Below are 24,344 nucleotides of genomic sequence, written 5' to 3' on the forward strand. Positions count from 1 at the left end.
TATAGAGTTAGTCACTTAAACCTGCAGGAAACACATTTATTATGGTTTAATTCATGTTATTAAGCACTCATGGGGAATCTGTTATTAAGGCATAAATCATTGTTGCTGATGGTCTCTATAAAGCAATGAATTTTGACTGTGATTTACCAATCCTCACTGCATGGAAAGGTAGAGAAACACCATTTCCAGATATGTCTGAATTCAAAGCAATGTCTCTTGAGAGTAGGCTATGCAGTCTGTCCTTGCTGCAAGTGCCATGAGTGCTCATGAGTGAGGATGTTTCTCAGCCTGCAGGAAGGTTTAGCCATAAGGCAGCATGTGGGGCTGGGTGTCACAGCCTGTTCAGTGGAAGAAGAGGTCTGTGGCGCATGCCTGGTGGCTGCAGGTAGTCATGTAGGAGGTTGCAGGCCCTGGCTGCTGTGGGAGTAAAGGGAAGCTTGTCCATGGGGAAGGTGGTCTTAGAAGATGCTCTTTTGTGTGTTTTTTTTTCTGCACGAGGTATTTTAAAAGGTTTGACTTCAGGCTGAAGTTTGAGCCAGATGTGGTCCAAACTGGCAACCTCCTTGCTAGTAGATGGCTACAAAAATATCAGTCTCAAAGTGCAGGTATTCTCTATCCTGTACTCCATGTGTGACACGATGCCTGGTTACACAAGGGAGGGACACACCATGGAGCACCTGGGATATGCCTCCAACACCAACCAAGTACGTTCTTTCACTGTTGCTTGATCAGCATGACAAGGGATACTGGCAGTTGGACATGTGAAGGGCAAGCTTTTGGCCAGCTTTTTGGGTCTGGGGAAAATGTACAGTTGTAACCCTTACTGAACCCTAAAGCTCTCCTCCCCAGAGCCAAGGCTGGCCTCACAGCATCAGCACGTGCAGCATGTCAGATCTGCCCATTAACCTTACAGCTAGGGCACAGCACAGCCTCTTATGGAGGGGTGTTTTCATAACTCAGACCTCATTCTGCATTACAAACTCATCATTTCTGTACCTGGAAGGCACCATTTCAGGAAGACTGAGGCCTCATTTTCCTGAACTTTTTAGCTAAAGCAACAACTAATTGTTAACTTAGATGTTAATAATATATGTATTAGTAAGTGTATTTTTCTGGAGACATACTGAGCTCTGATCCCTCTGGACTTCTGTGTGTCAAGAAAGCATTTAACTTTTGAGTATGAAGCAGGGTGTTACAAGAGCAAGACTGTGGCCAGTGCTGGGCATAAGAAGCAGTGGGGGCTGAGCACCAAATGCTTTGACCAGTGCGTTCTGTTGGAGAGCCCTGCTGGTGAGAGTAGCTTTTATCTGATAGCTGTCAAGGAGAGCATAACAGGGAAAAGCCTTAAATCTAGTTAATTCTGCTGGGCAACAAGCAGAAGTCTTCAGGAGGGACAGTACAGTGAATATTTTGCTGCTGGACCATCTTGAAGGATGGAGATTGGCAGGTACATCATAGCATTCAAACAGCACCCTGAGTAATAGTCAAGTTCTGTCCATTAGGCTTTTTATGTAAGTCATTTCTGTCATGGCAGTTTGATTTCATTCTTGTTTGTTTTACTACACTACGAGTTCAATTCTCAATTACGTGGAAGTATTTTTACCTTTATTTGGCAGCATTTCAGAGCCTACAAAACGTGTTCATATTAAGTGCTCTTATTACCAAAATGGCATGAAGTATCTTGGTTTGAGTGAGAAGGTCCTTTGTTGGTGCAGCTTGGTGCAACTAGTTCATAGAAGGTTTCTGCTGAAGTGAATGTTTCTACTCCACAACATCTGCGGAATAAATATCTAGTGTGATCACCAGACTGTGGTTTGAATATGTCTTTGACTAGAAAGGATAGAAATTGCTTTTTTAAAAAAAAAAAAAAAGGAGGCGGCGAGGAGGCTTATTCAGAGTTTACAAAGTATAAAGCCATGTAACATTAAAAATAGATGCAGAGTTCTATGTCAGTCTAGTTTCAGATCCAAAGCTGTACTTACACTCTTGCATCTTTCAGAAGAAACACTTGGTTTAGCCCAGTAGGGATGTAATGTATCAGTGGCATGAGTATAACTGAGATGAATTTGATTCCGCTCCTCATGCCACTTATTTCTTAAATCTATTATTTCACTTGAGAAGCTTGATTTGGTGTCAGACACAGTTGCATGTGGTAAAGGGTCCTGGCATTTTATTGCTTCTGCCTAGATATTACTAATGTTTTGAGGGGTGCTGTAAAGCATAAAAGCAAGGCATTAATCTATAAAGGTAGTCTGGCTGCTTTAAAATTATAAAATGAATGTGAGCCTTTTGCATTTTCTGCTATGACTGTAGAAAAGAACTTGACAAGTCACCTGCTAATTCTGCTGATTGAAAACGGTGGACAGATTCCTATCAGCCAGACGAAATCTAACAGGCAAATTACCCGCTTGTTCTTACAGTTGTGCAACTCAATAAGGGAAAAATAAAAGGAAGAAACACATGCTTCTTCTTTTTTTTTTTTTTTTTTTTTTTAAGCTGACATAGGGCTATCAGTTAGAGCTGGCCAAAAGGCAGACTTTCCATGTTGTAAAACAACTTGCTTTTTTTTAATTATATTTTGTGTCAGTTTGAATCAGACTGCTACCAAATATTTTGACACTTCTTGTGAACTGGATATCCTGGCAAAACATCGTTTTGGAAATGCTGAAATATGTCATTGTAAATATACTCCTCTAGGCTCACATTACTTCTGGGCAAAAAGCATTTATTTTTTTCCGTATCACCACTGCTGACAGCAGCCATGAAACAGGCAGGAGCAGCTGGGGCTGTGATGATCTGGGGCTTCTTCTGTGCAAAGGGCTCTGATCCATGGCCCCCCGGCTCCTGGGTGTCTGCCGGGCATGTGATGAGGCAATGGCCAAGGCTGCTCTGCCCCGTCCCTTCACCTGGTCAACCCAAGATGCTACTTTGTGTGTCTCTGATCCTGCCTGATCCTTCTTCAGGATCCCGATTTGTGGTAAGCAGATCTGGTTTCGTGAACAGAGGCCCACCTTCTGTGCACGTGCTTGCTGTCACTGTGCCTTGCCATGGCCTGTGGTTTCTGTGGCTTGGCTTACTGAGCCATAGCAAGCAACTACCTGAGTCCTCTGCCATGAATTGCAGCCTGGCTTTAATCACTGGATCTTCTCTTGGGTTCTCCTAAGTCAGTCAAACATGAGTTGATTTCAAAATGTATTTTGACTTCACTGAGTGAAGGATTTTTTGGATGAAATTGCTTTCTGCTAGAAATTTCTGTCTGTTTCATTGAATATCATTTGCAGGATTGGTATGGCTTTCAAACTTAACTCTGCTTTTGGGAGACTGTTCCCTGGGAACGTTGGTCCACGAAATCCCTTCTCTCTCAGTCTCTACCTCAGCTGCTTCTTCTCTGCTTTGTGTTATTTACCCAAATTCTTCCAATGGCATTTCAGGCTCCTTTGAGAAATAAGAGTTGTGGTACACACAGTTCTGCTTTCATTAATGTAGGTGGTACCCTGACTTTCCAAGGTGACCCACCAGTTTTGGTTCCTATGACATTAGCATCTCCATTTTTGTCTTTTGAAATCTGTGGTCTGGCATATTTTGCAGCTGGAGGTAAAGGGAAGGTCAGGAACTGTGTCCCCGCAGTTGCGACTGAAGCATCTGAGCAGAAAGGTGCTGTACTTCACCTGACAGGTTCAAGGCAGAGGTATTAACTCCTTACTTTCCTGACATGCTTGCACAATTTATTTCAAACAAAACAAAACAAAACAACAAAAAACACCCTAAAACCATCCTAAAGTGATGTTTAATTACTTTCAGCTCATGCAGCATTGATCATGTTTGTTGGTGGTTTGGAATCTGGAAAAAATACAGTCTTCTGTCTTTAACGAGGGACAGTATGCAAAAGTTGCTGACTCACCACTAAATAAAAATATATAATTGAAAGGACGTTTTAACATATTTTCGTGTTATTCTGTTTTCCTTTTTCATTCTTTATGTGTTAGACAACGTGGCCTGACACAATAGCAATAGTCACTGTTCATGCACCACAAATTGAGTTTGTCTCTTCCTAGAAGGACATGCTGTGATCTTGATGTTTCAGTACTTTAAATACAAATTGCAGCTGCCGATTTAAGGCATGAAACCAAAATATTTTATTCACTGTAATATGACGTATCACTAGCAGTTTTGCAAAAAAAGGATATTGTAAGTAATGTAAAAGATATGTAATGGGAAAATCGTCTTTTCCAACAAAGACCTTCTGAAGAGTTTCAACATAAGTATTTCTTGGAAGTTACCTGACGCACAGGGCAGTGTACAGTCACCAGAGGATGGATCATTTCACCTCTATTTCTTCTCTAACTGAACCTATGCCTGAGGCTGTCAGTGTGCAAGGTTAGTTTGTGTAAGAGCTTGTTGGCTGGAGTTTCCTGTAGGTAAACCTGCAATATAGTTCGGAGGGTGGGAAAACTGCAAGGTTTCCCTCTGCCATGCTGTGGAGGAAGCATCCTTGCTGTCAGACATGATGATTTGCTGCATGGAGTTCTTTTGCAGCTCTTGCTAGGCAGATGTTGCTCTGTCTGTGCAGGGGTTTGCAGCCATGCCCTCAGATGTGCTCCTTGCTATCATTTGTATTTTCATTCACTGAAGATGCTGCGTTCATTTTTTTGTCTGTGGCCTAAGTTATTCCAGAAACAGAAGCCAATGATGATGTGGCAACTGTGTTAGCAAGCACTCTGCTTCCCCTCCCATGCCTACATGCTATAGTGGTCATACTTTTGCTGGAGTCAGCCTAAAAAAAGAGAACTGCGTGACTGATCTCATTTTCATTTTTCATGCTTCTCTCCCTGTGCCTTACTGTTCAAAAAAGCATGGCCCAATGGAAGGGTGTTTTTGATGAATGGTGCAATTTGTTGCTCCAAAGTTGTTTGAAAATAGCGCTATTTTTAAAGTAAGTTTCAAAGCACAATGCTCTCCTTCAGATTCTGGGATTACTTTCTTCAGGTGCAGTGGGAATGTCCAAGGAGAAATCCCTCCCTTATGTCCTACGTATGTTATGGAAGAATTTCCTTGGCTCTTTGCATCAGCTTCCAGGGCCTGGGCATCCATCCTGCCAAGGACATAAGGACACAGTGTAGGGGGGACACCTTGCATACTGCACAATTTGAGCTACCTGCGTTTTCCTCACTTTTAGCGATAAAAACAAATACAGTCAGAAGCATTTAACAGTTAACCCAACTAGCAGCCTAGTTTAGCAACAGATATAATTATGGATGAACTTGTTAGAAATTCCATGTTACTTTATGTACCTGTATACATATATCACATGATTTTTGGTAAGCTTTGGATGGGGAGCAGTAGGCTGTGATTAATGAATCATAAGAAGAGCGCTTAGATATTTTAAGATTCTTTTTGATGAAATTAAGGCATGAAATATGCATCTTTTAGAGCAAATCCTTGTAAGTGAAATAAAAGTACAAAATCAGAAGGACTCAGATCACATCTGTGTTTTTATATTGAATGAGCCGAAACAATATGCATAAGATAAGGTATCCAAAATGGTAAAGAAGATGAATGTAAAAGAAAATGATAGCAGTGTGAAGTGATATGAAATAGAATGAGAATATTAAGGCATAAAAATAAATGGAGGTTAACATTTTGGTAAAGAAGAAATATTGCTCCTGGACTAATGTTGTCTCTCTCCTTCTTGGCCCATCATATCAAACCTATTAGCTAGTACAAGCTAAAGTGTATTTATAATTAATATCTCTGTGGCCTGCTTTGTCTTCTGAGTTTGATGTTTTGTGAATTCCTGTGTTCCATTCAAAAGTCTCAGAACCTATCTCAATCTCTGAGCTCTTTTATTCCCCTCCCACTGCCTTGTGGCTAATTGAGAGGGAAGCTGAACCATGTAGAGGCTTAATCAGCGTTGGTAATAGATTACAGCAAGTGATTAAATAACACAGGGCCTATCAGGCTCACATCAAAATTGTGAGATGTTTTCCACCTCTGGGTTTTGGGGACTGCAGTTGCCAGTTTATGTGTCTGCTGGTTGGGCTGCCACTTCACAGTGACTGGCCCCCATTCGGTTTTCTGGGGATTGCTATTCACTTTGTAAACCTGGCTCATCCTATGGAGTCTTTGCTGAAGCCGCAGTCCTCTACATCAGATAGCAGTGGCACCTGCTGCTCTACTAGATGGTGCAGCGCACCTGGGGAAGCAGAGAGGATATGGCGCAGGGTACTTGTCTAGTCATGGCTGACATGGGCACCTTAGTGGGAGACTTTATTTCCTGGAGCTGTCAGTCTGGGATATTTCATGAGCACAAAATCCTCTTTCAAAATCCCAGACAAACAAAAATACCCTTAGGACTGAGACAGAGCCAAATTGCAGAAATAAATTACCCACAGTTAGACAAGCATAAACATTTTAAAAAATGACAAGAGCTTTAGATAGGGGGGAGGAAACTGCCTAATTTTGAAGAAATTTAGTCTTAAGGGTCTCTGGTAATAGACTTCAGCTCCCCCAGGCATGGTGCCTCACTTCCTGGCAGCTTCACAGATGCCGGGCATCATGTTGGCTCTCTGCCTCCAGGCTGCTTCTATCCATTCTGCATCTGGCTAGAGGAGGGAGTCCTCTTTTCCTCGTCCCCTACAGGATTCTGCTTCTTGCTTTGTCTGGTAATTGAGGGAAAGCTTTTTCCTATAGCTTGCCATAGCTTGCCACTGCATGAAGTCATTTGCCGAAAGCTAGCTACGAACACTCTTCCCATTGCAGGCTGGCTGGGCCCCAGCCAGCTGGGAGCTGTCCCTTTACGAGCAATGGCACTCCAGGCTGGAGCAGGTTGGCAGCAACAGGCCTGATTCTGGTTGCTTCTGCTGACCTGCCTGTCAGTCAGCTGGGTCCGCTCTGGCTTGCTTGCTGTGCCTCATGCAATGAAGGGGGTTGTTCAATGCAATGAGATAGACAGCAGATGTGTGGGATGTGCAAGGAGGATGTAAGCTCTGCTTTTCCAGGCCACGGGCTTCCCAAGGGCACCACTATGATTTTTAACTTTGCTTCATCAATTCCTTTTCTGTTTAGCTTACCCCACCTGCTATTGGTTGCTGTGATCTTGTCTGTTACCATGTGCTCTCTGATTCTCCCATGCAGGCTAATTTCTCTGGCAGTTTTGGCTGAAGGCATGCAAATAGTACAAATTGGTATCCCCACAGTCTTCTGGGACAATTCTGAACCTTGGCTCGGGTTGGACATGAGGGTAAGAACAGAAGGCTGTGGAGCTGAGGATGCTGTGGAACAGATGGATCTAACTTCAGGATGGTGTTTCCAACTAAGATATTGGTAGGAGGAGAGAAGAGCACTCAAGACCGCTGGACAAGGTTCCTGTTAGGTGATTAGATGCAAAGGCTAGCAACAGCTATTGTGCTTCTGCTGTCCAATGGACTATCCTCAAAATGGCAAAAAGGGGAAACTAAATTTACTCATCCAAAGAAGAGTATAGGACAATCTAACTGGCTGAGAACACAGTTCTTGCAGTCACAAGCCCTGAGCAGCGCACCTTGCATATGGCAGAAAATGAAGGAGGCTGAAGAAGCTTGCTCAATGTAAAGTGGGAAGGTGCAGGTAGAAAGCCAAAGTTTGTCTTTCCAGCTAGAACAACCAAAGAAGAAAATAGAAGATTCTCATATGGAGGAGGTATCGTTCTGTAACAAGCTTAGGTGTTGTAAATATTGAGGTGAGATTTCACACCATTCTAGGCTAGATATGGCCTGAAAACCTTTGCTTTTAACCTAAGCTTTTTTCTTTTTTTTCTTAATATATTATTTTTTAATCAGCCTGCTTGGCTTTAATTAAACCATAGCACTTTTACAGCTGTATATAGAGCACTAATGTGGATAAAAGAGTCCCACTGAAAACAGTTCCTGTGCATGAGGTCTCCTTGCTTTTTATTGGGTTGGTCTTGTTCACAGGGCAGGTTGGGAAGCTGTTTCATATAGAGTCAAATACAACCAGATGTTGAAACATGTGAGAGGTAGATCTGCGATTTAGCCAAGCAGGTGATGCACTGGCCTAGGAGCCAGGAAACTCTCTCCCTCTTTCTGGCATGGCTTTTCAGCAGTGCTGTGCTGGGACTCGTGAATTCATTATCCTTTGCATTCTTTCCCTCTTTCTCCTTTGGTTTCAGTAGTCTATTCACACTGCAAGTGGGTGTCTCTGTCCATTGGTGCACAAATGAGCCCTGACCTCCAGTGCTACCCTTTTGTGATAGAAATAACATATTACAATTTTAATAGGCCTACCTAAACCAGTCAGCAGAGACAGGTACTTGTTTAAAGCTCAGAGCACGGTCAGATACCTTCCCTTAGATGGGAAGCTTTCCAGAGCAAGAAGTTGATATGCTACCGGCATATGTTACCGTTAATTAATAACAGTGGATCCAAATGAATGATTTCAGAACCATGATATGGACAGTTTGGCTCTAGATCCAAAAGTAAGATATGCAGCTCAGTATCAATTTCCATTTAGTGCTTCTTTGAAGTGGACCCCAGGGTCATTACATGTTGATTCTGCCATTAAATCTCCATAAAAATGCCATGTGCGGTATTAATTTTAGTAGCAATAATATGTCATCATTGTTTAACCTCAGTGACTTGCCACAGAGAACTGTTGGAAAGGGTTGCCAATTTGCTCCATGATTAAAATCAAGGCTAGTAAGAGTGTATGCATAGATATATACTCACGTAGATATATGTACGTATATTTAATCCAAGGTAGAAATGTCATGGCTCAATAAATTCAGAGGATAAAACCATTCCACTTGTGCATTTCAGCTGGGAAGACACAGTAGTCAATGTGAGAGATCAGCCCCTTTTGCCTTTTGCCCTTCCCCCTTTCTACGGGAATCTTAGCTTATTTTTGCTTCAAGCTGTTGTAGTTACAGAGAAAGAAAAGCAACGGTGATTCCATTTTACCCTCTAGGTTTAACAAGGCATCAAGGGCCAATTTCAGGTTGCCTGCAGCTTCAGTGGCTTCAGGACTTTGTGCTGCAAATGCTATGGCTGTTCTTTGGCAGCTGGAGATGTAACCATATAGCAATGAAGTATTTAATTTAACTTTGTGGGGCTGCATAACTTTCAGATTCTGAGGCAAATGGGCTACTATTAAAGGGAAACTATTAAAGGCTACTATTATATGCTGTTATCCCATATAAATGGGATGATGTTTAAATATACATTCATCCCAACAAAAGGTTGGAGGAACTTTTTAATATTTATGATGCAATAATTGATCTTTTACCACTGTCAAAAGCTGTTAAAGACTTATCAGCTTGCTATTTCAGCACCATATGCTCTATACAAGTTTTTCACCATGTGTCTTTCCTGCACTTTAGGGGAAGAACATTTGCTAGAATATCAAAACAGAGAATGACTCTACAAATTACAGTGTCTGTGCAGGTGTGTGGGACCTCACCATAAACTCCTCTATGTCCACAGCTTGTGTGTGGGGAAGTCTAGGGGATGTACAGTGGGGGCTTTGTGTAGCATTTCAGCACTGAAGCTTAGTAATAATACTCTGGCTGAAAAATTTGTATTCAGACTTGCTTTTAACACAGGCCAGAACACTTAATGCAGTGATGCTGTGAAGGTACTGAACTGCAGCCTTGGAGTACAAACACACCTTGTGTTGGCCCAGGGAGTGCTCGCCTGGCTCAGCTTGTCTTGTCACTGCTCAAAGCTCGGTGTTGCTTCCTGCTCTGGCTGCTCCACGTTTCTGCTCTCCCTCTTGTCTGTGTATAAAGTGTAATGTAAAGGTGAGGGGTACCAGAGGGCCCACAGAGTAGTAAGACCACTACATAGATCACTGAGCGCAACCAAAATATACCTTTCACTGTTTGCCTGAGTGCTGTGTGTGCGTTGACAAAGCAACGGATAAGTTAATGTTATGCAACATTATGGGCTAGGTTTGCTGTTTGCTCTTCTGTGGAGATCAGACATTTGGGCTTAGCTTGGGCAGTTGGAGGTTTCCTCAGGCAAGGAGACTTTAGGTGGGGTGAAGGAAGTACAAGTAGCATTTCCTCTTGCCAAGACCAGGAGGGGTGTGAGTCTGCAGTCTGCCAGATCTCAGCCTAGGAACATACCTCAGGCTGGAAGTATGTTGGTGTCTCCCTTGCATTTGTGCCTTCTGGTGGAGAGCAGAAGAGTCTCAAGAGTACTCCCCTGTCACCTGAGCATGTTTCCATCACAACCGCTTCCTGTCAGCCTGACCCCTTTTTCTAAATGAGAAATACTTAATTAAAGTAAACAAAATTGAGAAAGGAATGAGAAAGAATTGGAGGGGGAGGAAGAGAAGAGGAATTCATTCAATTGGATTTCTACATATTTTTTTATAAAGTGAATTTCCAGAGCAAGAGGCATGGATTCTGTAATTCGTTTAGATTTTGCCTAAGGGATTAGTCACACAGTGGCCAGTGAAGAGAGGAAGAAACCTAGACTTTGGTGAGTCTAGAGTCTGGCTGTAAGATGATCACAGCCTTTCTAAAGACTCTCCAGTGTTGAAGAATTACAGGCCTCCTACAGTGGTGGCCCTGTGCTGTACACCTCAGCTGAGAGTCTGCCCTGCATCCATTCTTTGAAGGAATAGAGGAGTCCAAGCCTGCAAGGTCTGGAGCAGAAGCAAGTGCAAGTTTCAGAGCACCCTCAGCTGTTTCCTCCACCAGGAAAATCCTTGTAGGATTCAGACCAAGACACTGCTGGCTGGGACTCTTCATAGACAAAGGCCAGACGGATCTATTACGGACAGCTAATTGGATTCCTACGTAAAGGAGAGCTGTGAGGTGTTAGGCACTCAGTTCCTGTTGCTGTTATCTGTGTGACCTAAGCCCCTTCCTTGTCCAAGCTCTTGTGAAAAATCCCAGCCATAACATCTCACAAGGAGGTTACTGTGGCAACCTTAATTCTTACTTTCTTCGCTGTGCAGCAGATATTCTTTTGCCTTATTATGAGACAATTTTTGAAGATTGCAGAGCTTTAACAGATTTGCTTTTTCTCCATGGGGAAGAAGAAAGGTTCTGATGCAGGGCAGTGTCAGCCCTGGCAGCTTCATCAAATTCTCTTTTAGGAAAAATTATGGCCCTCCTTCATTTTGCTGGTCCTTTCATCAGGTTTTTTTCCTCTCCCTAACCTCCTGGTGACCTATTCTCTCAGAGAGCATCTAACAGCATTTACAGACCTCCTATAACTCAGATGTGCCTTTGAAAACTAAGATGTTCAGCTACGATCTTTTTTCTTGCTGTTTTCCCTCTTAACCTTCCTCTCTGATTTTAGCAGTTTGCTCCGGATGCTGGCTTTCTGTTATGCACCGTTAGCTGTCAGTGTCTAGAGAGACCTCTGGTAGTAGCCTGGTAGTAGAAGTTACTTAAGGTAAGCTTTCCGACCACAGTGTACTGACTTTTTTTTTTTTTTTTTTTTTTCCCCAAAGTCATGCTTTGCTGTGAGGACTGTTTTGAACTACCATAGATTATCTGTGTGTGACACAGTTTAGCATGACCCTTGATGGATAGGCCAAGTCTGGGAGGACTGGGGGAGATGTAACACCCTCCAAGATAATGTGACATATATGTGTTTTTGTGTTCACTTGTAGTACAATGAGGTTTGTTTGTCTGCAGACAAACAAGACAAAGTAAAAACCTTGAGAAAGGAGAAAGCAAAGATTTCCCAGTGCACCAGTGTTTGTGAACTGCTTTCCAACAAGGCTGGCAAGGCCAAAAAAAATGTAGAGAAATCTGGAAGAAGTTACTATGACAGCTTTGCTTCATGTTAGTTGAGGTGACTCCTGACATGAAGACTGATAGATATAAAACTCCAGCATCTGTGTGCCTGGCATAGTGATGTTTTGGCGTAAGCATGGGCTGGAGCCAGGACACCTGGGTTCTGTGCAGCAGCCCTAAGGATATGACCCTTCCTCCTTATGCTGTTATTTCTTCTCTTGCTTCTTGTCTGCTTTTTCTGCTGAGATTGTTAACTTTTCTCTGCAGATGCTGTCCCCTGTACTTGCACTGCAGTGGGGCTTTGCTTCTTATTGAAAGATTTCTTAGGTTAAATAAAGGTATCTGCTTCTGGGGAAATGCCAATCAGGAATCATTTTGATTTTGGGATGAGTCTAGCTCTGTGTTATTCCAAAGAGTGGCACCAAAGCGGTCAGTCCCATCCCTGCTTTCAGTGGGGAGGAATTCAGAAATGCAGGATGCTGTCAGGCACTATTTTGGACAAATGCATAGGTGTTAAGATATTTTATGGACGCTTGAAGGGGAAGATTATTCAAGACCACAGTATGACTCTAAAAGAGACAGCTAATTCCACATCTGAACAGTCAGTGAGCTGGTGGCAGTTGGCTAGAAGGTGGCAGGTTAAGCTGAGTCCCTGCCAGGGGGGACATCAGGTTGGGTCTGCAGAACCTCAAACAAGTATCTTAGATGCTGATCTGTAGGTTGTTCTGTTTTCTATTTTTCACAGAAAAGGGCAGGAAAGTGGAATAACAGGACTGATAAAAACTTATAAGTGACTGATAAAAAAATTATTATTTTTTTGGCAGAGTAGAAATGTATTGCCAGCCCACCCCTGTGTACATCTCATGTGTAGCTGATGGACTTTATTCTCTTCCTGACTTTCCATGCCATTACTGGGTGCAAGTGGTAGTGTTATTCATTTGCAGTTCTCAGATGTGATTCTTTTCCACGAGTCTTTAGAGACATGTTTCTCTTTTCTCTTTCAGAGAGACTGAGGGCTAGCAGGGCTTGGGAAAACAGGTAAGTGATCAGCACAAATAGTATAGTGATGCTTTTAACACATGATGAAAAGCTGAGCACATGGTGTGGACTCACAGCTTCAGACTTAGCTATGTATAATGTAACTTGAGATTCAAAAGACAAAGCCAGTCCCTCCTCAATCTTGCATTCCTTATGCAGCTCCAATTCCTTTTAACCTCACAGAGAGATCTGGAAATCTGCTAAAAATTCAGGATGGAGCCTTAAGTCACTTTGAGTCCTTCTGCTAATAATTTAAAATGTCAGGAAACTGCATGTTTTTGTATGTATTATATCAAAGTACGTTTCGATAACGTAATAAAAGTCCATTTCAGCAGTGTGTAGCCAGGAGGGATTTAGCTGTTTGTGCCCTTTGACAAAATATTTTGTTTCCTCATCGGGCTATACATTTTTCTCCTTTACTTACATTTTTTTTTCCCCAGAAATGGGGAAAAGTTTGACAAATCTGTGAAAGTGCATAGAAATTGTACACTTGCAAATTGGGGAGACCCTGCACAACTGTTGGAGACCACAATACCGTTAAAGGTAATGATTTAATTCATTACTAATTAGCTTGCCTTTCAATAGGCCTTAATTAATTCAGTGCCCGTTTCATCAGGCAGAACGGGAAAAGGTTTCTCTCCCAAAGGCCCCACTGCAGGCCCTGCAGACCAGCCCGTAGGAGGCACTAAGTAAACTCAACTCCTGCTGAAATCCCCAGGGCACTTCCTTGCCTCCCCATCATCATTACTATTTAGAATTGCTAACCAAAAGCAGCGATGGGCAATTCGGGAACATGACAGCACAAAGCAAGGTGGAAGCCATGCACATACAGCCTGTGTGTAGCTAGGGAAGGGAATATGTTGCGCAAAGGTAAAGGCTTATGACAGCGTCTTAAATAAATTGTTGCCATTTCTTACAAGCTTGAGAGAATGAATCACCTTTAGCCTGTGCTCTCTGAATTCTTTACCACATGCCAAGATGGGTACCATGGACAAAACCTAGTTTTCTATGGATTTTTGGTTGACTGAGTTCTTATCTAAATTGTATTAGACAAGAGAGATCTGCATAGGGTAGGATTTTTTTGGTTCCAAAATGTATTCTCTGATGCTTGATTAAACTTGCAATGCTTTCCTTTTTTATTTGTGTGCCTTAGTGAGCTCTATCTCCTATCTGCTGTTTACCCTTGCCAAACTTATAGGAACTTAAAGTTTTTTTAGACTTCTCTCTTTTTGTTGAATTTGAACGAAACTAGTCAATGGCCTTAGTAACTCCTGGGTGTGGGTGCCTCCTTAGGAAATGAGACTAATTACAAAAATGTATTTTTGTTTCCTGACTTCAATTAATAAATATTTTTCATGAAAGTTGAAATCTGTTTTCTTGGAAGTCTTGTTTGAGAACATAATAGCAAGTGCAACTTCCTAAGGTAATTCTTTCCTTCTTATAATTTCTTAAATGTGTGTTCCTATGATGATGCTAAAATGAAGTAGAGAATTCGCTCTAGTCAAGGTGTTACATGAACAGCATAGCATAATTAATATGGAAATTGCTATATACCAGTATAAATACATATAAAATATGTTTCTTTCCTTTAATAATTTAGGATTTTTTTCCACTAGCTTTTAAAATGTTGACTTGGAAGAATTAGATACAGTTGCAAAAGAAAGATCAGAAAGGAAAAGAACTGTATGCAGTTCTTTTTCAAAAAGGCAATGTAAGAATGATACCATAGTGTTCCAGCTTTATTTTCTCAATGAACTCTGTGTTACATTTCCTCAGCCTTGTAATATTTTTCAAAATTGCTGGTCCTGCAAATGTAGCCTAAGTTTTGAAAAATAGAGGTTCTGTGCTCCTGTGCCCACAGCATCATACATTATCAGGAAGAACAAGTGGAAGTAGAAAGAAATGGAAGTTTGGCTCTGCCTCATGCTTCCAGCACTGAAAACATGTTTTTTTATTTTGTATTAATTTAGTACTTTTGGTTTCATCCAAGGTCTCTGAAGCCCATGGGAATGTCACTGATTTCATGGGTTGTGAATACAGCACTTAAAAGGCTTTTAATTATATCAGGAACTCTGTGCAATGCACAGATCCACATCTAGTTTTACATCCAGTATTAAATTTCCACCAACTGACAAATCTAGTGTATTAATTTTCATCCGTTCAGTACTTAGCCAAAGGCTTTCTTGGACTGGATGGTGGATTTATTAAGACTGGTAGCTGGCCTTTGTTTTTGTATCTAGGTTCTTCTTCCTAAAAATATTGGCTTTGTCTGTTGATTGCATGAGGGGTTGGCTTTGTGGTTTGGGAACTGAGGAAATCTATTGTACAGGAGAGAACAATATTCCTATCATGGCCATTGGGGATAATTTGAGCTAGAAGCTGTCTGGTTTCTGTAGGAGGGCAGCAATCAGTTCTATGGTGTTTATTTTTGCTCACTGTGTCTTTCAGATATCCTAGTAAAATCCTTCTTGTTTCAGAAATCTGGCTTTGTATCATTAACTTGATGATCTTCAATGCTCCATTCATCCGTTTCTTCCATAAACAGCTCCGTGTCTCATTTTCACGCTGCCTCCTTTTCATAGGACATGTGCTTATCCACAAGTCTTCCTAGCTTAAAACTCATCAGAAAATTCATTTAGCTCTACTCACAGTAAGTAATAACAATCCTTGCGTTAGCTCCTCAGCTAGAAAATCTAACTACGGGCTTAAACTTTTGGGCCTTGAGTCAGGTTTGACTCTGGAAGGTAACGCTACTGTGCTGAGATGCTCTCTCTCTTCCAGATAGGAAACATCAAGGGCTAGCATAAAAGTAGATTGTCCATTTCTTTGGTCTGATGGATTTGACATCCAGGGCAATTAGAATAAATTTAATTTCCTGAAATTAATTTATTTTTTGCCCTGTACTGTTCCATTAGGACAAGATTTTATTTCAAAAATTACAAAAATTTCTCTCTCTCTCTTTTTAATTTTATATTGAGACACATCTCTTTCTCTTATAAAACTTGATAAAAAGAACCATTACTATCTTTGCAGCCTTTCATGCATTCTGCACTTTCTTAGCTGACCCAGCTTTCACTCCTTTAATCTTTTAAAATTCTTCAAGGACAGACTGGGGTAGAATGGGTAAGCATGATTGTTGTGGTACTTTATTCTGCATGAAATGAAGCCTTGTTACCTTCAAAGACCCATTCTCTTTCCTTTCCAGGGCAGTGGCTCAAAATATTTTAAGAGGAACATGTTTTCTGCTTAACCATACCTGTGCTGTGCCAGATTCCTCTTAGGGATTTGGTGCATAACACATTCAGGACAAGATGTCAGCTCTGCACCAGTCCTAGGTGGCACCTGTGAAAATGCCTGCTGCTCAACGGACAATGTAGATGACAGGACAGAGCTGGATGATAGCAGCACGGGTTCAAATGTCTTCTCTGGCCACTGCTTCCTTCTTCGTTTCTTTTTCTTGGGGATGCATCCAGACAGATGGAGTGCAAATGGAATGGAAATGCTGCTGCATGGGAGGGCCAGGAATGGCAGAGGGAGAATGAGAGAGGCAGTGAAAGACACCTTGAGGGGCGCACACCTGGGCGGTCCCAAGGGTCTCTAGGTGAAGTCCAGGCATGGGCAGACCTGCCACCTGCACATCCTCCAGGGCCTGTGCCAACTCTGGATCTTCGGTGGCTTTGCCCATAGTTATCTGGAATGGGAAGCTGTGCCCTTGAGAGTGAGGTGAGTTCCTGGAATTATCTAGGGTGGGCCTGTGAAATCAGCACTGGCACCCACTGAGAAAGTGCTGGTCCCTCCACCATCTTCAGGGTCAGCGGGAGGTCTTGCAGCACTGTCTCTGCAATGCTCCCGTTTAGAGGTCCTGAGTGGGCCCAGGAACAGTGAGAATGCTGGAGCACTGGAGGCTCTTGCTCTCTCTACTGGGCTGATGGTGCTCTGGCAGCTCCAGAGCTGAGTGTGTTGGCTCCCATACCAGTTAATATCATTTGAGCTAGCAGCTCCCAGGCCATGGACCTGAAGTACAAATCTATACAAGTCCTTGGGGATTGTTGATCCATGACCAGCACTACAGTTACAAAGGGCCTAATAGCTCAGAAATGCAGTACCAGCTTACTTGTTGTGTTCTGGACTCCTGTTTCCCAGTTTCCTTCTGTATCTTCACTGACTTCAGAAAAGTTTTCCAGAGAATTAAGTCACGTACTTTTGTACAGGCATATCTGTTACTGTGGAGGTGAATATTTGTTCTTTTATTCAGCTCAGGACAGATGCTAGGCATAAAGTGGAGGGCAGACAAGTCTGGGAGTCCTAGCCAAGCCATACTGTTTTAATGGAGCCTGTTGTGTCAAGCCAGACCAGGAAGTTGACTCCTTTTTTGGCATCAAGCAAAGCTCTGGGCTGAACTTTTCCAATGGTTCATCACTGCTAAAGAATAAATCTATTACACAGACATAAAAGCCATGTGGGATAGAGGATGTTCAACATAAACTGTATAGATAATCCATATAAGCTGTCCTGCTGGGAAATGGAATAGAAAGCACTGCTTCTTTGGCAATGAAAGATCTGAAGATAACACACCAAATCTTGTAATTAAATGACTTTTAGTGTTCCTAAATGTTATGTTTCATCTAAGCTTCCTAAATAGAATTAATTAGAAGCTAATTAAAAGAGCCTTCTGCTTTCTTTCAAAATATCTTTCTGGTATTGACTATAGTGAGTTTATCTATTCTCAGAACCCCATGAATCACTCCTCTGCTTAAAAAGAATTGATTGCTGTTCTAATACTTATTGAACACCTATAACAGATGTTTAAATCTCTACAAGCTCGAGATAATTAAAATAATAAATCTATATCTATCTGACAAGACTGTTAACAGGAATCAAAGGTGTAAATAATCTAGTGAAGAAGGAAGACATTATTCTGCCAAGGGTTATGATCAGGTTCTTAGGGAAATTTCAAGCTCAAAATTTTTACTCTCCTTATTCAGGCATCAGTTCCATCAGGTGTTGTTGCGAATGAGGCAATGCTCAATAAAGATGCTGGGATCAGAGCTTAGGACTGTCTAACAGCAAGATTGAGAGGTCCTTAGGGGTAAGTGTGTCTCAGAGCTGGGCTGTCCAATATGCAGCTAGTGCCTCAGAGTGCTGGGTTATCCTCACCAGTGACTGGAGTCTTTAGGAGATGTGAAGTGCTACAGGTGACATGAATGCAGAGTCCAGCAACATCAACAAGGGTTTATCCTAATAGTCACAGAAGCAAATATGTTCAAGGATGTTAACACTTCCATTCTCTATGCTTTTCTGTAGGCTTCTCTAATATGTCTTGCTGTTTAGGCGTAGACCTCCTGCTTCCTGAGGCATGCAGGTTTTTTTCCAAAGAGCTGAAAGAATTTGCATGTTTCATTCTCCTTAACTTCTAGGTGAACTGGAGACTTAATTCTTTTGTCCCTTTTTTGCCTATACTTTGCTTCAGATGATTAATTATCTGTAGTAGTGCATGGGTGCTCTGTGCTACACTTGCACTTTGCAGAGCATGGCTGGCAGGGTATGCCACAGAGGCTGGGAAATATCACCTAAACATAGTCTTGGGGTAGAGACGTGATCAGAGGAGACTCGTTTTCCATTTCAGTTCTTGAGTGGTGACAAACTTCTATCTCTTGCTTCAACAGAAGGAATCCCTGTGGTCTCCAATCCACCACGAGGGAGGTGGCACAGTACCAAGCTGGGGGCTGCTGCAGAGGAATTCAGGAGTCACTGGGCCCCGGAAGAAGGGGCACAACTCCCCAGAGCACTCCTACGACAGGGCGGTGGTATGTCCCTGACCCCAGGTTTTTGTATCTATTATTTCATGTCCAGTGTCTGAATAGTTCTTGAATCAGGAACTGAAAAACAGCTCTAGCTTCTTCCAGTTGAGTAACTGAAGGAGACCCCCAAACCAAGGGAGACTACCAAGTTACTGAAACTTCCTGACCATGGTGAGGATGTACAACCATGGTATGTCTCTGCAACTGCCAGGGTTCCAGAAATCCCGTTCTTTCAGCTCCTGAAAGGATCTGGATGCTAGGATCAGCAGTGAAGTTCCTGTAGCTTGGTTGTTCACCAGGTATAATCCTGAGAGGGCATTTATAGCATGGGCATTTGAAGATGTCCCAGTTATTTCCCAGAGCCAGAGAAGTTTTTTCACTTTAATTCACTAACACTTTGTTAGTGTAATGATCTCTGCAAGTAATTCTCAAAATGAGAGTGTGGACAAGACATAGCAGTGCATGGGTGGGGAGGCAGCCTCCAGTGCCACTGTGTCCATGCGGAGGAGGTCCTGTGCTGCCTTCCCTTCCACAGCTTGGAATTAGCTGCCTTTAATCATTTCATGTAAAGCCCATGATGACCCTCTAGTGTTAGAATATGTTCTCCCATTGCCCAGCCCCTGACCAACGAGCACTTCTATTGGTGCTGACAAAGGCCAGAAGACAGGTCATCCATGAGGAGGCCGGCAAACAAATGATGGTCATCCAGCAAGAAGCTCCTGCGTTGTAATGCTGTTTATATAGGAGCCAAGGGACTAGCGGTCTTGATTCCCACTGCAAAACTCAAGTAACATTCCAGAAAAACATTTTGAGAAAAAAAAAAAAAAAAAATCATTTTCTTTCATCTCACCACAGTAATGATCCTGTGATTAGCTGTAGTGTTCTCCCATTTTTAAACTAAAGAGTATATTAAACTGAATTTCTCCTATAATTTCTGCCACCACATGTCCTCTCTCTGCAAGCCCCTCAAACTCCCTTGCAAGGGGGATGGGAGGGAAGAGTACCACAGCAGAGCCAGGAAAACATGTGAGCCAGGCTTGCTCTTGCTTTTCCGCCCCGCAGCCTTTTGTGTGCTCCTGTGAGGGTGCTCAGTCCCTCAGGGCGCACCCAACAGCTGGTGCTCAGTGAGCAGGTCTCCTTTGGGTGCGAGGAGCTCAGTGCTGGAGCTGTTCACCTTCTGGTTTGGGCCTGCAAAGTCCCTGACATTGTCTCGGTTGGGCTGCTGCTATTTGCTTTGCTGTGATATTTGTATTTTCAGGTGGTCTGTTTGCACGATGACTTTTTTTCCTCCTCTCTCCACAGCTCTATTAGCAAAAGAACTCTACCAGTGCTTCATTCATAACATTTAATGTTTTTTCTTTCCTCCCAGGGCAAAAATATATAAATAAATAAACCTTTGTCAGGGGAACCCAAATGATCTGCTCCTATGTGGATAATTCTTATTTCCCTGTCAGAGAAAGGTTATAAAATTTTTCCTTTTGGGAAAATGCAATAGAGACTTTTTTCCTGGCAGGCAAATATTGTACAGATGTTCTTCAGCTGAAATGCTCCTTGTAGGATAACCTGACATAAATGCTTCTGTTAGGCAGATTTCTGTGTCACTAAAAGACTGTTTACTATTTTCCTAGGAGAAAAAAAAAAGCTTCTACAGTTTCCTTCTATTGGGAAAACATTCTTCAGGCACCTGATTCTGTCAGGATAATACAAATAAAAAAAATGCTATTTTTTCCCCCTTAAATGCATCAGAGTCTTGTTTCATAAAAGCTATTAAACAGATGCTTAAATCTGTCTGTGTTTATAGGGACAGATTCCTACCTGCCAAACTGCAGGCTGGCTGCACAGCAGGGAGGGCTCAGCTACCCACTTTCTTTAGTACTGGGAGTACAAGTTTGCAAGTGAAGCGGAAGATTTACCAGCTGAGTGGAATAATTTGCTGCCAGAGCCACTGTTTAGCCAACACTAGCAGCCCTTTTGGTGGCTTGTTTGGAAATACTTTGGCCTGGAAATAGCTGTTTCACCTTGAATCCTCCCAAATAAGTTACCTGTAGTTATTGTCATCTTTTGGAGACCCAGCAACTGGGGAGAGACTGAAAGCCAAACCTTGCCATGCCCTAAAGCTGCCTGTTCTCCATCTGCAGCTGCAGCTGGCCCGGCTGCAATGTGCAGTCCTGAGCCTTCATGCTTAGGAGGAGCCTCTGGAGGAAACAGCAGGCAGCTCAGTGTCTGTTTAGGCTGCAGTGCCCCTGTATAAATGCAGCAGCATTTTTAGATAGGGAGCGATTACCTGTCTCTCTCTATAAACACAAACTGGTGCTCAACTAGCTGCCTGGTGCCGGGTACCACCTCGTGTTTGTGGGAACAGGGAGCAGAGGTGCTGGGAGAGTGTGTGGACCCAGGGCAATGTGTCTGTGTGCGGCAGCTGCTGTCTCTGAGGCTTGTTTCAGAGCCTGGTTTTGCCTAAACTTGTAGAAACATATTTGAGAAGTTCCTTTATTTTCCTTCTCTCTCTATTTTTGCCACTGGGGGTGAGGAATGGAGACACTGCTCTGGGCATTTCAGATATTTTTGACTATCAGTGATATAATGAAGAAGTGCTTGAGATTAAAGAGTAAGTCTTAATTGCTGACATGAATCAATGTGCTGTGCATGATGTGTGTGCAGGAGAAAGAGAGAGCTACTCAAGAAAATTACTGGTTTTAACCCTCCTAATTACTGTTGCTCTAAGGTCTAGGCTGAGGTCTAAGTGCTATTTCTCAGCTGCTTTGTGTCCAAGATGGAGTGAAATGGCTCTGAGAAGTAAGTAGAACGACCAGCAGAGTCACCCGGGCAGATGTGTGGTGGCACCTCTGCCCCCGCGATGCAGCTCCACGCCAGCGGCCGCCCCGGGGAGCTGCTGGGGGCTGGGCTGAGTAAATGGGCCAGTGCTTTTCCTGCAAGATTTGAGGACGGCTTTGCGACGGCTGCTGCCAAAGATGCTGCTCCTCTGCCTCAGCCGTGTGTCCTGGTGCTTTCCTCGGTTAAGGTAGCTGTTGCTGCATAGGAAAACTAAAAACGTGCTGCCTTCTTGCCTCACCGAGGAGAAAGAACAGCATGAGAAAATCAGGCAAATGTGAAACCCAGTGGAGCTCACTCAAGGCAATACGCCTGTTGGGTGAGCAATTCTGCTTCAAACCTCCCTGGAAAAGTCCTGACAGAGCTATGACATATTTAAAGGAATTGGTCCCACCGCATGGATCTCATCATGTAACAAAGATGTTTCTCTGTCCCCTCATGTCATTTTTTTGTTCAGTAGCAATAGATAGAGGCAGTAACTGCTCTTAGCCCAGGGAGTAGGGTCAGAGATGAGGAGGAAGGGTTGAAGCAGCGGGTCACTTTGTGCGAGCGCCGGAGCAAGGGGAAGCATGTGGCACTAGCTGGGCGAAGGGCACTGAGGATCAGCAGGCAGGACTGCCGAGGCTTCTGGCACCGGGGGGCGGGCAAGAATGTGCTTGGAAATCAAGTGGGAAAATTAACCTATAAAAGAGAGATGTGCTGAGGAGAGTGGAGGGGCTGATGGAGTCACATCACTTTCATATCAATACAAGGAAATAAAACCCACCAAGGCTCTTGTGCTATAGGGACTGAGAGGATGTTGCACCAAATGCTTTGATGGGAAAATAGGTTGTCAAGGCAAAACATCCATGTGGGTTTGAGATTGGCCCTGGTGCGAGGAAGCACAAGAACACCTGCCGGGTGCATGGGACTGCGAATGGGATGCAGGGTGTCAGTTTGCAGGCTCTTGCTCTCCCCCCCAAGATGCTGAATACAAATTTATTCCAAACGCTTTTGTCCTCTCCTTGTACGATTCGTTGTCTCTCTCTCCCTGCCTCTCTCATGAAGGATACCTGCCTGCACACTAGTCTAGAGTTTGTCTGCTGAAAAGCAAATCTACAAATCCCTGCAGAATAGCATCTTTGCTGGATTAACCTCTCTGAACCCAGCAAGGTTGTATGGGAAACAACCTACTCCCCTCCATCTCATTTGAGTTATTATAAACCCGGGGGGAACACATCTTAAATTTTAAGCAAATGGAGGGTCCAAAGTAGAAGATTTCCCCCCGTCTTAACCAATTATTCTTCTGATGAGAAGTGTCTGTGCTTCACAAGCGGGAGATGATCAGGCTCCAAGTACAGCTCTTCACAGCGTAGTGTTTGAGGCCTCCTGGCCTCACTGTTTCGCTGTTCCCATGGACTAGAAATGGTTTGCTGACAGAAGAAGAGCTCTGTTGGCCCCGCATGATGCCTTGACTGTCAGACAGCAGTGTCACATCCCTCCTCATTTTTAATAACTCTACTTTTCAGAGCTGGGCTTGCACTTGAGATAAATGCCCTCAAGTTGATCATAACTTGTTTTGGGAAGAGGCTTTCAATGTTCACATATTTTTTTTTCAGCAGTAGATGGCAGCAATTTTCTTGGTCCTAATCTGAAGATCTGCATGTTAATTACTGTAAATTAAAAGCTAATGGTTTCAGTTGCCCTTTTCAGCCCTCATTATTAACCAAGATGTGATCCCCGCTTTCTCCTTGCGACTGGCCTCAGTAGCAGATCAAGAGAAGCATCTGTGCAGCGCTGGGCAGCAGCAGAGCCCAGCGCCTTTGCCTGCCTGTCCCACGCTCACCTCCTGAAACTCCCTGCCAGCCGAGGACCCCCGCTACGGCCGCGCAGGCTCCGAAGCGCCGCCCATAGCATCACCGTGGCAGAGAAGGGGAACTCGGCTGAGAGAAGCCCCCAACCCCTGCGGGGTCTGGCCAGAGGCCGCCTGGGGTGGGAGTACCCGGGAGCCCACGTCCCAGCCCCATGCCAGGGCGCCTCCCAGCTCTCGCTTGGAAATCTACCGAGCAAAGCCAGGAGAGGAAACAAATAACTTGGAAAATGATGAAGAACAAAACAGAAAAAAAAATTAATGTGAATGACTAGTCAAACAAAGAGTCTAAGGTGAAAGAGCAGGAATGATCCAGTTCAGAAATAATCAATGTGTGTATTACTGGAAGCTGACTTCTTCCCCTTCACACAGGCTGTACATGTATTTCCAGAAGATGGTTGTTAAGAGGCTCATTTTAAAATGAAATGTTCATGTTCAGTACAAAGGTTTGCAAACAGGAGATAGAAAGTGTGAGAAATAAATTGGGCAACATTACTATATGAAACTAAAATATAATGGCTCCTGTTATGTGCACACAGAAATAATGATGTTGGAATTAGGGAAGCTTCATGAACTTTAAATGAATAACTGATCTCCAGCGGACAGAGAGAAAAGTGATTTTAATGATTGTTTTAAACTAACATTTCGGTGTAATAAATGTTTAATGCATTTGTTCTAACACAGAATTAACTGCAGTACCATGTCTTATTCATGGCACAAGCTCTGCTTATATTCACCAATTTCTCCTTCTTTCTCTCTTCTAAAACCTACAGTAAATTGGAATTTTTAAAGTTTATAATCCAGCTCAGAATGTTTGATAAATCCACTCTTTGCTGCTGCTTTTAATGACTTGTCTGGTTGACTTGGCTATACCACATGAAATGCATGTGCAAGGCTAAGAACCAGGCAAATTTATAACTGAATAATTGCTTAAAAACATATTAAGTTCTGTTCACCTTAAACATTGCAGGAACAACAAACTGCAGTTTGCAGTCATCCATGCTCCATTCCTAGTTGTGCATTAGGAATGCAGACCCTATTTCATGCTTAAATCTACCCCGGAGTATAACACAGG

The sequence above is a fragment of the Rhea americana genome, unplaced genomic scaffold, assembly GCF_003343005.1.
Source record: "Rhea americana isolate MKP2758 unplaced genomic scaffold, rheAme1 scaffold_6, whole genome shotgun sequence".
NCBI lineage: Eukaryota > Metazoa > Chordata > Aves > Rheiformes > Rheidae > Rhea > Rhea americana.